The following is a 16,717-nucleotide window of genomic DNA, read 5'->3' as shown; positions in this document are numbered from 1 at the left end:
TTGATGCCAATTGGGTTTAGATCTGCATTCATATCCCTTATACCCATACTTCTAATAGTTGTAATAGTATCCTTAAAATCTCTTAGTGTTGATGATTTTTATCTTTCATTGATGTACCTAATGTCCTTTTATTTTTTAGTTATGACAATGTCCCTTGAATTTTTTGGTGCATGTGTTGCAAGCGATGTCTGCACTACTTCTCAAGAGACCTAGCTTGTCTCTTCTATGTACATAGTCCTCAAAGGTCCTTGATTGGCTTTGATAATTAAAAAATTCCAATACAAACTCCTCTCCAAGAGTTTGATCCTTTGTGCATACCATTAGACGAATAACATCATAGTTTTAGTACTCTTCTACATACTCATTTAGAAAGCCTTAAGTGTAACTTTCTCACAAACACCATTCTTCATTGTAGTTTCATCAATCAATATGATAACACTCTAATTTCTTGCATTTTTTTCCATTTATAATAATCTTCAAGCCTTCTTCCTATCAATATAAGGATTTGGTCTCTATGAAGCCTAATTAAGTCTAATACCAATTATCCACTGAAATTGACTAAATCTTCTTTCTTGCCAAAAATCTCAAATAAAATTGGAAGACTAATCCAAAACTTGTGTAACCTTTTGTATCTTTTAAAATATTTAGTGGGTTTTGGACTCCTAGGTTATTCATACATTATCTAGGTCTAATAGGGATAGAAGGCATATTTCCTAGGAAAAGATTATAAACTTGTTTGAAAAATTACTCAAATGGATTGGCATGAACTAAATCATCATAATATGCCAACATATTACTATCTACTTCCTAGAACTATACTTTTTCTATACAATACTTTTATCCCTTGCATTTAATCATTAGATTCAACACTGTCAAACCTATAACTAGATATTCCTAGATCACCTAGGGCTTGACTTTTAGAAAAGTATCACTACTTCCCTATACTCCTACCTTTATATACATCATGTATAATGGCTCCATTCTAAGATTCATCCACATTTTCAAATTTTCAAGGTTTGATTCTCAAGTGGGAGCCATGAAAGAAAAAAATGTCTTGTAGGAACCAACACAATGTCTAAACTAAACTAATTTTATCCGAGTGAGAAGACTAACTAAACTAAAATTTATTACTAAATTAAAAAGTCTCTAAACATCCTACACTACTCAAATCCATAGTTTAATTTTAAGATTTAATCCATATAATGTCACTATAACATTCAAAAGCTTGGGTTCTTCACAAAATAGTATTGCAGAGCACTGCTCTCTATTCCTAAACTCATTATAATCACACGCAATTCTAGTTTTGAGTCTAAAATGGTTGTAGATATCATTGTCAATTTTTTTAGGCTTTTTTTTTAGGGATCATCTTCCAAAATTAGAGAATCTAAGGATAAGAATGTTGCAGGCAACTTTTGCAATTACTACAAATGTTGTCATGACAACATTTTAAAAACATTTGGAAACTTTTTGCTAAGCCATGATCCTATTTCTTAGGATCTCTATCCTCATGAGATTCCAAGGAAATAATTATCTTAATGAACCTAAGGCATCATAATCAAATCCTTTACCAAGATTTATGTTTTGAAGACGCATTAAAGACTCCAACTCACTATCACCAAGAAATTGAAATAACAACTAACAATGGCTATTTAGTGACCCTAGTTGTAGTGACTAATTCACTTAGCCAACATTGAAAATGGCTTGTAAGTTCTTCAAGAAAACTAATCTATGCTCTTGAGTTGGATTGAGTCAAGTATAAGCCAAAAATATTTCAAACAATGAAGGTAGCCTAGGTCTACTCCAGTACCATCCTCCCAAAAATAAAAAGTTCAATCCACCCTTGAATTGATTATGATATGATAAAATCCTATCCTCTTGAAATTTGAATATTTTATCAAATAAAATCAACATCACTCCATACATACCTCTTGATGAGGTGTTCATTGTACTCTTTTTTTCTAGTCATGTTGTAGATTCCTGTGTCTAATATGTTGTTTAGTCATGTGGATGTAACAATGATAATTGTAGATCTTCCACATCTTTGATCACTTCATGAAGAGTCTAACCCATGTCTTTTTGTGGTCCTATACAATGGACTAAGTCAACAATATTATAGATTGTTGACATTCTACTATCTTTTGGCAATTCAACCTTGAATGGATTGTCACCTTATTTAGCTAATATAGGATACAGTCCTATCCTTGTTATTTGTAACTTGAGAGGGACTTCTTTAGTCTTGACTTGTTAAGATGCACCATGACTAAGTTAGCAATAGTGGACTCAATTGCCCTTTTACTTTCACCAACCTTTTCTTTGTATTTCATGGAGCTCTTTGCTAGGGTGTTCCTCAATATTTCATGAACCTCTTTCATGGCATATGCAAAATCATCAACATAACCACTTTCTTTCACTCCATCTTTCAAATCTCTCAATTCATAGACACCCATAGGATGTAGTCCATAAAATATCTCAAATGGACTCTTCCATATAGATCTATTTATGGTGTTACTGTAGGCATATTTGGCTTGCCCAATTAGCTGATCTCATTGATTTTTGTACCCCTTAGTCAAACATCTTAGAAGATTCCCAAGGCTCCTATTAACAACCTCAGTTTGACCATAAATTTGGAGGTGGAAGGCTATTCAAAAGGACAAGTTGGTGCCCAATATTTTCCAAATATCCTTCCAAAAATTACTCATAAACTTAGTGTCCCTATCTAGCACAATGTTGATAGGTAACCCATGGATTCTCAATATTTATTTGAAGAATAGTTAGGCTATTTTAGTGGTATCATTAGTTGTATTGCATGGCCCAAAGAGAGCCATTTTTTATAAACCTATCCACAACCACATACACATTATCCATGCATCTTCTTGTCTTGGATAATCTAACTACAAAACTCATGCTTAAACATTCCCCATGGCCTAGTAGGAATAGGTAGTGTTTGGTAAAGGCCAACATTTGAGTAAGTTCCCTTATCTTTTTGACAAATAATACAACTTTTCACATACCTCATAACCTCAAGGTTCATGCTTGGCTAATAACAAAACCTTGAAACGAGTTCTTGGGTCTAAGTAATTCCAAAATGACCACTCAAAGTACCATTATGCTTTTCTTGCATCAAATTCTATCTAATAGAGAGTCTAGGGATGCATAACTAATTCCCCTTGAATAAGAGATCACTTTGCAAAGTATACTAAACATAACTACTATGAAAATGATTCTTGTATTTAGCACATACATTATATATGTCAGAAAATTCCTTACCATCTGCATATAGATCTTTGAAATGATCTATCCCCATGCTTTTCAACTAAATTTATTGGAATGTGAGTGCCCTCTTAGAAAATGCATCTGCTGCCTTGTTGAGAACACCCTTTTTGTGCTTGACATTGAAGGTATATTCTTGTAGGTACTAAACCCACTTTGCATTCTTGTGACTTAAATTTTCTTGTGAATTCAATAAATTGAGTGTTTGGTTGTCTGAATACATAATGAATTCCTTGGGAAGAAAATAATGCCTCTATTTTCTTAGAGCTTGGACCAATGCATACATTTCTAGATCATAGGAGGAGTATTTCCTCTTAGCCTTACTCAAGTTTTCATAATGAAAAGATACTAATTTTTCCCCTTGGCTTAGAAAAATTCTAATTGTTGCATTGCTAGAATCATACTCAATAATGAAAAGCTTTTCAAATCTTGGCAACACTAAAATAGGTTGAGTAGCTATCTTCTCCTTTTGCAACTCAAAGCACTTCTTTGCATGCTCATTCCATACAAAAATTTCTTTCACTCCCACCTTGATAATATCCAACATAAGAGCACAAATTCCACTAAATTGTCTTAAGAATTTTCTATAGTATTGTGGAAGACCATGGAAGATCCTTATCTCTATTGCTGACCTTGGAGTAGGTAAACTCATGATGGCCTCCACTTTACTTTTGTTCATTTTCAGTTGACCATGTGATAGTACAAACCCAAGGTACACTAGCTATATTTTGATGAACTCACACTTCTCCAAGTTGATCATTAACATCTCATCTTGTATCTTCTTGAAGAAAATGTCAAGTTGTTCTAGGTTTTCACTCCTTGTCTTGCTATAGATTAGTATATCATCTAGATACACAACTACAAACTTGCCTATGTAGTCTTTGAAAACATCATTCATGAGTCTCATGAATGTAGACGGGGAATTAGCTAATCCAATTAGCATGAAAATATATTCATAAAACCCTTCATTAGTCTTGAAGGTTTTTTCCCACTCATCTCCTTCATGTATCCTTAATTGGTGATAGCAACTCTTCAATTCTATATTGCTATGGTATTTATCTTCACTTAGGAAAACCATTAGGTATTCAATCCCAGGGATAGGGAACATATAACTTATGATTATCCTATTTATAGCTCTTGAATCAATGAAAATACTCCAAGTGCCACCTTTTTTAGGTACAAGTTTAGAAGGCATGACACATGGACTAATACTCTTCCTAATTAGGCTATGGTTTAGGAGTTCTTGTATTTTTCTTACTATTCCCTCATTTTGTTGAGGGGTCATCTTGTAGGTTGATTTTTTAGGTAGGATAGCTTCTAGGATAAGGTCTATCCTATGGCTTATGGTTCTTTTAGGGAGTAAGGTTGATAGTTGTCAATCACTTACAATACCTCGATAAGGTTTCAACATACCTTGAATCTCCTTAGGTAATTATTCCCTCTTAGTCTCCTTGCCTTCATTTTCCTCCCTTGGTCTTAGCACCAATGCAAAGTCTACGCCTTAACTTTCACCCATGGTTTGTAGGAACTCCTTTCCACTCATCATAACTACATTTGGACCTGTTATCTTTTCTTCAACATCCTCCAACAATGATTATATTTTGGAGGTCACATTATCATTCTTAACAGTATAGAATTTATTTCCTTCATCATGGATAGCTTGGTAATCAAATTTCCATGGTCTACCTAGGAGAAAATGACATCCATCCATAGTAACACATCACACAAAACTTTATCTTATGGATAATTCCACCCATTCTTGTTCATTTTCTAACACATGTTGGCCTTAGTCTAGCTAGTTAACCTTATAAGGTGTAAGGCCACACTTGTACCGCATTATAAACTGTAAGGAATGGATATGTTTAGGAGTTAATTAGGTCATGATTGACATTTTCATATTAACAATGATTTATGAGATCCTATTTGAGACTAATGTAGATTATTATAAGGTTAATACCCAATCCACACATTAGGACCACGTGAAAACAAGACCCAATGTGTTCAAGTTGCGAACCTAGTCACAAGATTCAAGGTATGATCTACAAGTAAGAAAGGAAAGATAAATTAACATTGACCTTAGTAAGGACAACAATGAATGTAGGTTAAAATGACAACAAGACATATGATTACAATAAAAAATTGGTTTACAGTACAATGACACAATTATGGAAACATTCTAATAGTTTGAGGAATTAACCTTAGGAACTTACTCACAAATCCCTCATAATGTGATAAAAGGATGTTGCTAGGGTTGTCAATATGATTAACTTGATTGAAATGATACTAGCTAATAAGTCTACGTAGTAGTGATTTTTACTTAAAACATATATACTGAAATCCATTTCATATGTTTTGGTCATTTAATGATTATAAGAATGGTGATAATACTCAGACCGATAATTTCATTATGATAAGAAAGATAAATGTTGATACCCATATGTTGACATTGCAAGGTTTTGAATATGAATTAAATGAATGTTAATTATCTATGTACTTAGATGAAAGTTAAAGGAATATGACATTGCAATGTTTTTTTTTATGGTACTTAGAATGGAAATGATTAGGTGAAGTTAATTGTATATGTTAACGTAGATTATGAAACATTGGATTTATTTTGCACTTATTTGGATGTATTTGTATATTATTTTATTGGGCTACCGATGTTTAAGTTGAGTGTGTAGGAAAGTTGAACCATGGAGATAATTGGGGAAAACAAGGTTCAATCTTATGTCAACACGGTAAAGCCAAGGTGAATCTTTGGAAGATTCAAAACCTCATTGTATTGTGCTTATTTTGTAATGTGATTGTGCATGAGTGTTATAGTTAGAGAGCATGATTAATTAGAGACATGTCATCATGATGTGTAAATGGTTTTAATGTGTGTGCGTGTCATTTGACACTTGTGTTGTCTATGTGTAAATGACATGTCATGTAAGATTTAGGACATGAAGTCACTTAACCTAAACATAATCTCATTATCAAATCAAGTTAACCCACCTTGCAGAATGTTAGGATGAATCACCTTCATGATGGAATTCAAATTTAATTGATAGCAACTTTAGAGAGTCTAAAGTGGTTCCCAAGTATTATTTTGGTGAAAATAAGTCAACCACATGGTAGTACTATAGGTTGGGAGCCTAAATATACCCATAAGTTGGCCTAGGGGACTTAGGAGACCTTCTAAACTAGCCATCTTCAAGCCAATTCGAAAATCAAAGAGTCACATGACTTCTTTCGTCATCCCACCATTTGGTCAAGTTTCCATTCGTAGAAAGGTACAAGGGGGTAAGAGGGGTAGGTGAGGAGGAAAATGGAGGTCCTTTTAGGGAGCTTGTGCAAAAGTTAGGGGTTGTTCACCCACTCTTCAATGGTAGAGATAGATAGGCTTATGAAGGAGAAGCTTCGGAGCAAAGGAAGAAAAGGGATTTTCATCATCATCTCATAGCCATAGCTTGTAAGGAGGTTAGTGCTTCATGCCATATTTTTCTCTCATATCATGAAGTTGAAAGATGGAATTTTGTAAGAGTATTCTTGTAATTTTTATGTAATGCATGAGGTGTGAAAATTATAAATGTTTAGGTATGTTAGTTTGTTGATTTGGATGAATTTTCATTGATTTTTCTCTGGGATTGTTTGTTGTGGATTGAATGATGTATTGGGTGTGAAGGCTTCACTCACCCTTGGGAGGGAAGAGAAAGCCTTGGGTGAAGGGGTTATTTGGGCTTGAAATATAGTTGAGAGCCTTGGAGTATGGGCTCCATTGTATGCCATATTCATTTATAGATTGCTTTGGGATGATAAGGAAAATGATGGTGTGGAGAAGAGTTTTATGAAGTATGGGATTTCAAGGATGCTATAGTTGATGTTAGTATATGAGGAGAATGTTTGTGAATAGCCCCGAAAGGGCATGAAAATTTTTCTTTTGTAAAAGCACCGAAAAGGCATGGAAATTATTGTTTTGTGAAAGCCTCGAAAGGGCATAAAAATTCTTATTATAGATATGGTATGATATGGAAAGTATCCTAATTGAAAGTCCACCTTCACCAAATGTTTATGATTCCATTTGAAAATCATTGTGTAAGCCTTGGTTGGGAAATAATTGTGTATGTGTAATTGAATGTGTTAACCTTGTTATTTCTTGTTGTCGAGATGTTCTTTGATTGTAGCCTGGTTGAACCTTTTTTTCCCTAGTGTGGGGGTTCTTTGTTTGAGGCCTAGGTTGGGAGGTGAGCCTCCATGGTTCAAAAATTCTATTTCTTGTTTGTAGGTCTCTATTAGAAGATCTTAAAAAAGAAACTTGGAGCTTTTATTATCTTTCTCTATGCATAGGAGATGCATATATGTTTTATTGCATTGAGATCAGATAGAGAGTAAATCCCATTTTGTTATGTATATCAAAATTTATTGTAAGAGGATGTTAATGGCTAGGTTAAACTATGAATGGAAATGTTATGTGAAATCTAGTGTAGTTAAAAGTATCTCCATTGTGTTTAAATGGTATGTTGAGTTCACCACATTTGTGTATTATAAGAGTATCATGGAAGACAAATTTTGTGTAATGATATTGTTGTTGCAATGTCTTGAATATGAGTGTATGGAGGTGATGAGTTAATTTTCATTGTAGGATAGGAATCGCTGAGATAATGAACTTGTATTTGGCTTATAGACATGTTATGAATATCATTCTAAAATTTCAAATATTTGAAAGTTTGTGAGCTATATATATATACACACACACACACACACACATATACATAAGGTTTCTTCAATGTTCTAAAATCCATAGATGAGCATAATCGGATCTCTTTCATATAAGAATTTTGTCTTATCTCTTGAAGGGTTTTTTGGTGTTGAGGCTATTGGCCAACTAGAGCAATAAAATAATCAATTTAGATTATCATATCATAATTTAGAACTCTCTAATGTTTTATAGCAATAGATATCATAATGCCTTAGACTATAGTAGTAGAGAGAAACAAATAGAAGACATATAATTTATGAGGTATAAAACATAAAGCTTGTTGTACACACACAAATTACTCTCTGGATTTCATATGGAGGAGGTGAAAATAATATCCACTAATATAGACCAATATAATAATCAGAGAATATACTATAGTATATTCTAAATAAAATAATAGAATACCTAATTAAGAAGAAAAATATAATATAATAAAATAATCCAAAAGAAGCACCTAAGGTACAATCACTATCATTTCAAAATAAGAAGTCAAAAAGTATTAAAGATGGAATTTCCCATGTTAGGGTCAACCTAGCAACTAGATGAGACATCTAACAATAAAATAATAAACAAAAAAAAATGAATCATAAAAGTGCTGACCAAATGAAACTAAGTGGTCATTCCTAGTTTAAGTATAGGAAGGATGTATGGAATGATTTAAACTTTAATCAATTAAACTACATAAACCTTTCTAGATTTAAACTAGGAATGACCCACCTTTCCATCTCCCCCTTCACACCTCGCAAAGTTCATAAAACATTTGAAGTGCTACCCAAGAAGCTTAAGTCAGAAACTTCCTCTTGCAATATTAAGTCGCCACCCTAGAAAAGGAGTTTTGGTCAGTTGAAATAAATATAGGTTACCATATCCTAGGTGCTAGTTCATAGGAATAGATAAGTGATAGAAAGTTTGGACATGGATTTAAGTGCCAAGGGAAAGTAAGAAGTCCTTGAAAAGGTAAAAAAAAAACTAAGCGCTAGTGTTTTGAAAGTGCAGATTTTAATTGTTTAGAGTTGACTAATGATATTTTGTCATGGTGGCTAGTTAGTGGGGTAGAAAAGTTTATGCATTTAAGTAGAATGTGGGGTAGAGTTTTAAGGGGGTTTTGGGTAGTGTATGGTTAGGTGTCTAGGGTTAGGATTATATTTTTTTTGAAAATGATAATTGGTAGTTTTCAAGATGGTGTAATCCATCTTAATCTTAATAATGGTTTTTTTTAATAAAGTAGGTGAAAGTATATGTTTAGAGTTTTGATTAGTGTTAGGGAGATATAACCTTGGTAGGCTAGTAAGGATTTTAATTGATAACAAATTCTATGTGATTATTAAATGTAATTAGGGTGATAATAATAGTAATAAAATAATAGAATAAAATAAATTAAAGGTTATGAAACAATTATGTTTGGAGTAAATATTTGAGAAATAGTCTATATAATGCTAATACTATGTACACAAATCTAATACATGATAGAAGTATTTGGGGTATGATATAAACATTGTATGCTCTAGTGTCCATCTTATAAAAAAAATAATGTAAAGAATGTTATGAACATATATAATTAATCGTAAAATTAAATTAAAAGATATTCTTATATTCAAGCAATTTCTTGAGTTGGATACTTGGGTCTAGAGATCTTTAAGAAAGTAATGTGATTATGATATTTTAATCAAATGGACTCATAATAAAATTCAAATAGATTGCATCAATATATATTAGGGTTTTTATGCTATATTAGATAAGAGATAATAAAGGTGTTGATAAATAACATATAATAGATTCGAATAAGTATATATGCATACAAAACCTTATAATGACTAGTAGTATGATGGTTAGCTCCACCTGAGGCATATACTGAGTACAAACATATCTGATATATATCAAGATAATCAAGTTGACATATCTGCTATATAAATGAGATGCTCCACTTAGAAATTTGTAGGTAGGTACTACCTCATCCTCTAATGAAAACAAGTCTTGGTGAGTGACTTCATACATGAACCTTCCACTAATAGGGATGCTCCCTTCAACTGACTATTTTGACTAACTAGGAAATATCCATGAAATCCTAACTCAACTAATGAACATCTGGGTCCATGTTATACTTATCAATGCTACCTAGAGCTTAGTTGATTTAGTGGATGATAATGTGACAACAAACTGGACTAGGTGTGTTTGAACTTATTTAGTGCAACTTGTCTATATTCAATGTAATGTCTTTTCACTAACAAATTGTCATATCAATGTTGTGTTAACTAGTTTGATTTTTCAGAGAAAAAAAAATTGAGGTGGTTTTGTCTTTTAAAAAATTAGGGCATGATATAAGGATTGGTGTGGGGTATTCTTCTTAGTTTTATCAAGTTGACTACTTCTTCTAACATAATGTTGTTAGTGGACCCTAAGTCAATGATGACTCTACACACTTTACCCGTCATTTTTCACTTCATCCTAAATAAAGATCTTCTTTGGCTTGGCTCCTCCTTCATTGGCTTTTTGATCAAAGTTCTCCTCATCATGATGTTCTCTCTTTTTTTTTTTTTAAATTTAGTGGTACTTTAGCATGCTTGTTTGCTGCATTAGACTTATCTTGAACTAAGTTTGTCCTCTTATTACCTCCTTGTGATGAACCACCTTTCTCTGGGTATCTATAAGAAGGGTGGCCCATTTGATTACGCTGCTAGCACTTCATATTGTAAAAGTAGTTTCCTTTTCCTCCTTGTCCACCACTCCTTCCTCTAGAATTTGAGTTTCATCCTCTACCACCTCTACTTGAGCTTCATTCTTGTTGTTTAGTGAATTTTACCTCAACTTGAGCCCTTAAATCTAAACTTTTTCCACCATAGCCACCTCTTTGAATTCTACTATCCTTTCTCGTAGCATTACCTTTAGAGGTTTCCTACTTGCTCTTTATTTTATCTTATATCTTCAAGGCCATTTGGTAACATTTCCTAATGGTTTTGAAATTCACTAGGCTCATCTCTCCATGAATACACCGTTTGAGGCCATTCAAGTATCTTACAATCTTGATGCTTTGATCTTCAATTGCCCTAGACCTCAAACATAATTTTTGAAATTCCTTGTTATATGCTTGGAGATCAAAATCTTTTTGTCTAATATTTTGGTGCTTCCTCCTCTAACTCTAATTCCTTCTTCTTTGCTTCTTTTTCTTCCTTTAGGTCAATCTTCTCCTTGACCCCATCAACTTTGTCTTGGACTTCACCTAAGAGTTGCTCCATTTGGGTGAATCTCTCCCTTAGCAATTTTTTATGTTCTTCTTTCTCCTCAACCTTCTTGGCTAGTTCAACATTAGTCACCATGATTTTAACTAGTGTATTTTATCATATTGATTAAGTAGGATGCAACATCAACCACAAGCCTAATCAATTCAAGCTATGATACTTGATGGTGTTTTGAAATGCTACAAGTTTCAAATTACCCCGATGAGAACAAGACACATCTAGGGGAAACTAACTCCCATCCTTAAGATATCATTTTAGGCACCAAGCCAACTACAAGTGTAGACCCTACTTCTACTTTAGGCTCTGCAAAACCTAGGTGGGTGGACCTCAGATTCAATCTATATGGTACCAATGCAAAACACATTCTTGTATCTATAAACAATAGATAAAATGCTTATTTCTCCTATTTACTCATGCAATAACATAGATCTGCATTAGCTAAATGCAAGACAATGCAATTCATAAGCTGAGTGAGGATTAGGCTTTGAATAAATTTTAATGTAAAAGGGAAAATAATTTAATATGTTGATAATAGATAGACCTAGGTATGAGCAACAAAATTGAATGATACTACAGCTGATTAGTAGCTTACCTATTGGGAAATTACATGAATTACAAACATACATATTTTCAAAATCTTTAACATAACTCCTAAATCAAGATCCCTTATCTATCTTTCACCTTGTGAATAGACATTTGCATCACAATGAATCTCATACTTGACCTATCCCATCATGAAATTTGCAAATCCTGTGACAAATATCAAACAATTATAGGGTGCTTTGTTCCATAAGGAAAATACTTCAACCATATGAACTTTTGAACAAAATGCAACCTAATTTATGCTCTTGGTTCACATATTAGAAGAAATTACAAAACCATGAACATGAGACAAGATCCAAAATGAATGTAAACCCTTTTTTTGTGTTTTATTCATTTTCCTTGAAAAAAAATACATGAAAGATGTATAGAAATAACTCACAAATCACCTAACAAATGAGAATTATCTGTATAAAACTTAGTGTTGCTCATAAGAGAAATTTCTAAATGAAATAGTATCATAGCAGCGAGAAGTTTTTCTTAGAAAATTGGAACCCCAAATGGTATCACAGCAATGAATGCTTTTCTCTCCAAAAATGGAACCCCTAAAAAGAATGAGAAAGAGAATGATATAGAGGGGAGTGAATTCTTAGATCTATTGTGCATTTGACATGTGTCCACTTGGAGAATATCTCATAATAGTGAAAATAATCTCCCTAATCTCTCTTTGCAACTAGTAAATCAAATCCTCAATCAGTTTGGTTTCCTAACTAAAAGTTGGAAATAAATTATACCAAAATGGCATCATATCCTCAAAATTAATCCAATAGACCTTTTACCATGTATTTTTACCAAGCCTATAATTTCATTTATAGTTTTGCCAATTTCATTGAGAAGGCCCAAAGTTCACATTCCTACCTATAACATGAACCAATGAAGACTTGCTCAAAATTCAATTCCATATCTCGATTCCTCATCTTGAGACCTTTTCGTCGATATCTGATTCTTGATATTTTAGATTAAAAAAATCCCTCTAGCAGCCATTTGAAAATTGGACTCCTTGTATGGCCTTACATATTAATTTACAAAAAAATGACCTTTTTATAAAGTTTGAACTATATTATAAATTCAAACTTTATTTAAAATCTTACCCACGTACTTTTCTAAGGAGAAAATAATAAAATATTAAAATTTCTGCCTTTTTGAAAATTTCCCTCATTTTTCAATCTATGTCAGAGCTATTTTGACTAGCTTTCCATGTCATCTCCTTGAGAAGTGTGCCAAGTTTGAAGCCTCTACCATGTGTCACTTTTAGAATTGTCTATCTCACTGCCAGGTCATTGCCACATGTTAGTTTTTGATTTAGTCACCATGTTGCCATATTAATGGTCAAGAAACTTCACTTTGGCAATATAGTGACCATCGTTGGATCCACCACATGTCACCATCTTGTGCCTCTATGAGATCTATGTTAATCCATCTATCACATATTGCCTCTGGTCAAATTTTGGTTCATCATCACCATTGCAGCCAGGTCCCACATCCTTCTCACCAGATTTCAAGGTTTTTTTGATAGGTTTCCATGTCACTTGCCAGAAAATCCTCTTATTTTCTTGTGGCAAGATGATGACCACTAGATTCTTTAAGTTTCTCAACAATTCTTTGGTAGCTCCTTGATTTGCATGCTTGTTGAAAATTTATTTAGTTGCCTCCTACTATCAACAACTAGATTGGGCCCACCACAAAGGCCATGACTTATAAAAGCCTTTTGTCTTGTAGATAACATACAAAGTGAGTCAAATAATATTTAAACACATGAGAATGATGGCCCACAATGAATGTGAGATAAACAAACAAAAAGGTTTTCCTACTGCTATGCCGTATTTCTACTTGTGAACTACCTTGAGGATTGTAATTTCCTTATGGCTCATCTGACAATGTGCCAAAATCATTAGATAAAAGAATTGAATCTTATAACTCAGAAAAAATTTCAAAGGTTACAAAAATAGCTCATTCACTCCTATGAAAATGCTTTCTAAATCTCTTAGGAAATATCCTTAGTAGATTTCTTACCATGAAGCTTACTAACAATGCCTTTTTGCACATAATAATTAATAATAGGCTCTATTTGTCTATGAAATGCTTTCAGCCTAGACTTAAAAACTTCTACATTATCATCCTTCTATTGAATCAATGGCTCCCTTATGACATCATCAACACTAGGAACTTTTGGAGGGGAAAAATTTGTTTGATATGATCATCCACTAGCTGGATGCATCCAATGACCAATTATCCACTCCTTCAGAATTGCATCATCAATAGAAAAATCTAGTACTTTATCAATTTTGGTCCCTTATTTTTCCAACATCTCATTAAGCTTCTAATCTTGAACAATTGTATGGGGAAAACCATCAAGAATAAAGCCTTTTTAGCATGACATCTTTTTAATAGCTTCATCAGTCATACCAACAACTAGGTCATTAGAGAAAAGATCTCCCTTATCCATTGCCTCCTTAGCGTTTATCTCCAAGAGAGTTTGGTAGATACAACTACTCTTACCATATCACTAGTTGCCAAGTGACAAGCAATATTCATCTTTAATAAATGGAGATTGAGTGCCCTTCTTCGATCTAGGAGGACTAACTAAAATGAGGCATTTATCAAGCTTGTTGACACATTTCATTTGGAAAACTAGCTTGGTCATGAGATTAAGAGAGGGCACATTCCCCATATCAAAACCATTAGTATTCACCATTATCCTCTACTACTCCCCTTGCCTTCTCCACCAATGTCGTGAGCTTTTTTTTCACTGACAACTCTTTCCTCCTATTGCTCTGTGAGTTACCTTTAATGTGTGGATTGCAATGTCCTTTGATGTTGCAACTTACATAGCATTTGAAACACATTTGAAAACCACTGACCTTATCTAGAGGACATCTCCCCTACTACCACATTTGTCCCTAGTCTCCTATTTTGGGTGCTCCCTGTAAGCCATTGTTAACCATTACTGGTGTGAAGTAATGAATTCATGGGTCCACAAGAATAAAATAAATCATTTCAAATCCATTTCTCATTATTACTTAGAGGGCTTCCTCTGGATTTCCTCACTTATTTGGTTCCTCCTCTCATTTCATGTCATCCTCAAAGAAGATGCCTCCCCTCCCACTAGTGTTTGACTTGAGAAGATGTTTTCCACTATGTGCATCAGGTTTCCATTATCAAAGGGTTATGCTAATAAAAAGTAGGAATTTATTCTTTTAAACATTACATAAAACATAACTCATGATTCTCCACCATTGCTACATAATATATGAGATCCATTAGAACACCATATAGTGCCTCTAGAGGTAACAGTCCCAAGATTTTTTTATTTTCCATTCCAATACTTACAAGATCATATTTCACCAATCCATCATCTAGCCTAGTATCATTTAAAATTAGCCACTAGGTAAGAAAATACCTCCTTTGATTGATGCTGGCAACTAAAGCAAGACAGTCACTATTGTCCAACTAAAAAGATAGACTTAAGTAATCCCTCTCAACCTTCATGCCAACCAATAATGCCTTCTCATGAAGCTAGTAAATGAGTTGGCTTGCTATGATCTATAAAAAAACTAAGGAAAGATCTGACAATCCAAAATTGTATTAATTAATTGAACATATTCCAGTAGGGCTGCCCTTAAAAAAGACAACTAACATTTGGTGTCCCTTCCCTTTATGCTTCAATCATTTTTTAATAGGAAAGTGAAGCCTAGCAAAACTAGAACTATGATTTTTTGTTCCTACCACAACATTTTGATGATAAATATGTTGCAAAAACACTTCAGAACTAAGTGGATTTAGAAGTCTTCTTACTAAAGAATGAAGCTAAGGGATATTTTTAGTATCCTCCTTTGTCACATTTCAAAAATGAACAAATAAAATATAGTTTGAAACAAGCATCTTTATAGCTGAGTTGAGACACATTCATCTTGATATCCCAATCATACCAATCATCATTTACAATCATTATTATACCATAACATTTTAATAAAATAAATTCATTCTAATCCCCTTTTACTCATCTTGAAAATCCCATAATGGCCTATTATTCTGACAAGATCAGTTAGGCCCCAAAGTGGGTCCGACATAAAATAAAATAAAAAATTGTTTCCAAACAACTAAACTACCAAAGTGACCTATTGAACATCTAATAATGATTTGATGAAGAATTAATCAGTTTGCATCACTCTTTTAACTTTTTAAAAACTCACTTCAGCTCTTTCTACAACTTGTCAATTCGGTGCTAGGAGGTCCTTTGACTGACTCTGCAAACTGACAAGAAGACTTGACTAGGCTCTAAAATTAGATACACTAATTCTTTGTACCACACACTCTTACCTTGTCAAATCTCATCACATGAAAATTTTTTAGTCAAAAGATCTTTAATATCAAAGTTTCCCTTTTAGAATTGCCTACAAGAAAACATCTTAGAAAACAATAAATTGCATTCAATTTTGGCTTTGAAAATTGGGCAAACTAATGCTTGGGGAAATGAAAGTTGGAGTGTTAGTTCAATACCAAGAAGATAGTATAAATCTAAAATTTGGGCTGATGATGAATCACAAGATGCATTTGGCAAGCATGCAAAGTGGGCTACTTAGATTTTAAAGAGATCAAATTTCCACAATCCATAGCAAAAATAAACTGAAATATTTTTGGATTCGATTGTGCAAAGATTTTTTACCATCAACATTTTGAATCACACAAGTGATCCATCATCAGGATGAAGAGAGCAAGAGATGTCAAACAAAATGGGTTGCAGAAGTTGACTGACTCAAAGATATAGGGACTAAGGGAGGGGGCTTGCACGCACACCAAAGAATCCAAGTAGGGAGATGGTAGGATAGAAGACCATAAGTGATAGACTCACAATCAACAAGGGAAGAAA

At 33.4% G+C, this 16,717-nt stretch overlaps 1 pseudogene; it reads right to left on the bottom strand.

The window, feature by feature from the left end:
* Positions 1–13,807: 13,807 nt before the first annotated feature.
* On the bottom strand, positions 13,808–14,542 carry LOC149560174 (adenylate kinase 4 pseudogene; annotated as a pseudogene).
* Between the last annotated feature and the right edge of the window lie 2,175 nt (positions 14,543–16,717).

The sequence above is a fragment of the Cupressus sempervirens genome, chromosome 4, assembly GCF_028749045.1.
Source record: "Cupressus sempervirens isolate cs-2001-9-10 chromosome 4, ASM2874904v1, whole genome shotgun sequence".
Lineage (NCBI taxonomy): Eukaryota > Viridiplantae > Streptophyta > Pinopsida > Cupressales > Cupressaceae > Cupressus > Cupressus sempervirens.
Note: the sequence above shows the minus strand (reverse complement) of the source record. Positions and strands in the feature narration are given on the sequence as shown.